We start from the raw sequence: 2,508 nt of genomic DNA on the forward strand, positions 1-2,508 counted from the left end.
ATGGCAGTGGAGTCGGACATCACCCAGGAGGGAATTAAGGAGCTGGAGAAGCCGATCTACTGGGAGATGTACCCACTGCTGCTGCGCGTCTTCACCACCAATTGCCGCCATCACCGCAGGGCGGGGGGACGAGTTCTCCCGCGGGAACGTGCCATCTAGCAAGCTGCAGATCTACACCTGGATGGATACAACCTTGAAAGAACTGGCTAGTTTAATGAAAGAAGTCTACCCAGAAGTTAGAAAGAAAGGCACACACTTCAATTTTGCAACTGTTTTCATGGATATTAAAAGACCTGGCTACAGGGTAAGGGAGATTGGCAGCACCATGTCTGGGAGGAAGGGGACTGATGACTTCATGACCCTGCAGTCGCAGAAGTTGCGGATAGAAGACTACATGGACATGGTCATCACCCCCCGCCCCAAGCCCCTTGAACCGGGCACCTCTTCCTTCATGCCACTTGAGGCCATATTAAGTTTTAGTGAATATTTCTTGAGCTTTATTTTTCATTCAGTTACGTGTAAAACAGACTTACATTTTTTTCCTCCCCTCGTTGCCATTGAGCCTTTAAACCCTAATCAAATTGTAATGCATCTATTTAGGAGTTAGGTTTCGCTGTGCTGTGGAATGAATATTAATACAAAGTTCATGTTTCAAGTCCTTCTGTAAAGTATGAAGAAAGTGCTCTTAGTATTCTATGTAAAACTGTATTGTTAAATATATGTGTGCAATTGGGGAAAAAAATAGGTCCCTGAGTGAGAACTGAGGGGACTATTCACACCAGAACAAAGGGGCCCACCTCTGTTGTGAGACCCGGACTTCCTACTTAGGGGTCTCAGAGAAGTGACTGTCAATCTGGTGTGGGTGGAAGGCGGCTCTAGTTCAGGAGAGGGAAATGTTTCAATCAATGCCAGGTATCAAGGTGAAGAATGGTAGCGAGGGCTGAAACGAGGGCACCTTAGAACAGAAGGGACCCCACAGACCTCAACTTCACCTGCTCTGCTGTTAGCCTGAGAATTTTCAGTCTGAGATGGCTGGCTGCACCTAGAGGACCGTTTTTACTTCCTTCTTCAGCTTATTATGGAACAGGTGGTACAGGACAGGAGACCTGTGGGGCCCTAGAGCACTAACCTTGGGAGAAGACCTGTGGAGGCAGCCTCCGTCAGAGCTGTTATGGTTAAGTTTAGCAGCGGAGACCAGTAATATCCTCCTTCTTTCCCTTCGGCTGTGGGCTGTCTTTTCCCACCCTCCCACTGACACTCCTGTTTGCTGCCACACACACAAGTCATCGTGCCTCGTGATAAGGGGAGTCCATGCTTCCCACATGAGCAATGCTGTCAGGCCCACAGTGAGACCCAGGGCCCGGAGGATGCACGGCTTCCAGAGGCTGAGAGTGAGGCTTCTTCATCCTCTTCTTCTCTGATCCCTGCACCCAGGTTTCTACTCCTGGGATCCCCAGTACTCCCTCGGCTCCTCAGAGGACCTACTACTCTTCCTCTTTCACCACAGCCATCTCATCGAGCAAATCAGATGAGATCTCCAAGAGCCAAGAAGAGATAGAAAATTCAAGCACTTCACAATCCCTGCCAGACACTGAGAACTAGACCTTAGACCCTCTGGATCAGGGGTGTCCAAACATTTTTCAACGTTTTTACCAATGGCCGTATGCGGTAAAATACACAAACAGCTGCGCCACTCACTTGAGGTGAAGTACGTATCACCTCACCGGTTTATTTAAGTAAACTAAATATAATTTTGGAATTTGCTGCGGGCCAATTAACAATGGATTGCGGGCCGCAGTTGGCCCACAGGCCACAGTTTGGACACCCCTGGTCTAGATGAAAAGGTCAAATAGTTAGTCAATTTCCTGCTGCACAAGTATCAAATGAATGAACCCATCACAAAGGGAGATGTGGTGGATGCTGTTATCAAAGAGGACAGGGATGCCTTCCCTGAGATCCTCAGGAGAGCTTCTGAGCACATGGAGCTGGTCTTTGGCATTGAGGTGGAGGACGTGGACTGCAGCAGCCACTGTTATGCCCTTGTCAACAAACTAGGCCTCACCTGTGATCCAAGGCTGAGTGGTGAAGAGGGCGTACCCAAGACCTGGGAGTGATCTTCGTGAAGGGCAATCATGCCACTGAGGAGGAGATCTGGGAAGTGCTGAATATGATAGACTTATATTCTGGGAGGAAGCGCTTCACTTTTGGAGCGCCCATGAAGTTCACCACCAAAAATTTGGTGCGGGGGAAAAATACCTGGAGTACCAGCAGGTGCCCAACAGGGATCCTCCATGTTATGAATTCCTGTGGGGTCCCAGAGCCCACGCTAAAGTCAGCAAGATGAAGTTGCTGGAGTTTTTGACCAAGATCAGTCAGTCTCACCCCACTTGCTTCCCACCCCTGTTTGAGAAGGCTTTGAGAAATGAAACAGAGAAGGCTAGAGCTGCAGCCAGAGCTGGCTGGCACTGCTGCCCTGGCCAGTGCAAGTTCCAGTGCCACATCCAGTAG

At 49.4% G+C, this 2,508-nt stretch overlaps 1 pseudogene across 1 annotated transcript; it reads left to right on the forward strand.

Moving 5' to 3' along the window:
* The first annotated feature begins 181 nt into the window (after positions 1 to 181).
* Positions 182 to 2,508, forward strand: LOC308495111 (melanoma-associated antigen B16-like; annotated as a pseudogene). Its single transcript has 2 exons — positions 182 to 304; positions 1,854 to 2,508. The product of its transcript is annotated as a melanoma-associated antigen B16-like (transcript).

The sequence above is a fragment of the Rhinolophus hipposideros genome (assembly GCF_964194185.1).
Source record: "Rhinolophus hipposideros genome assembly, chromosome: X".
In the NCBI taxonomy this organism is placed as follows: Eukaryota; Metazoa; Chordata; class Mammalia; order Chiroptera; family Rhinolophidae; genus Rhinolophus; species Rhinolophus hipposideros.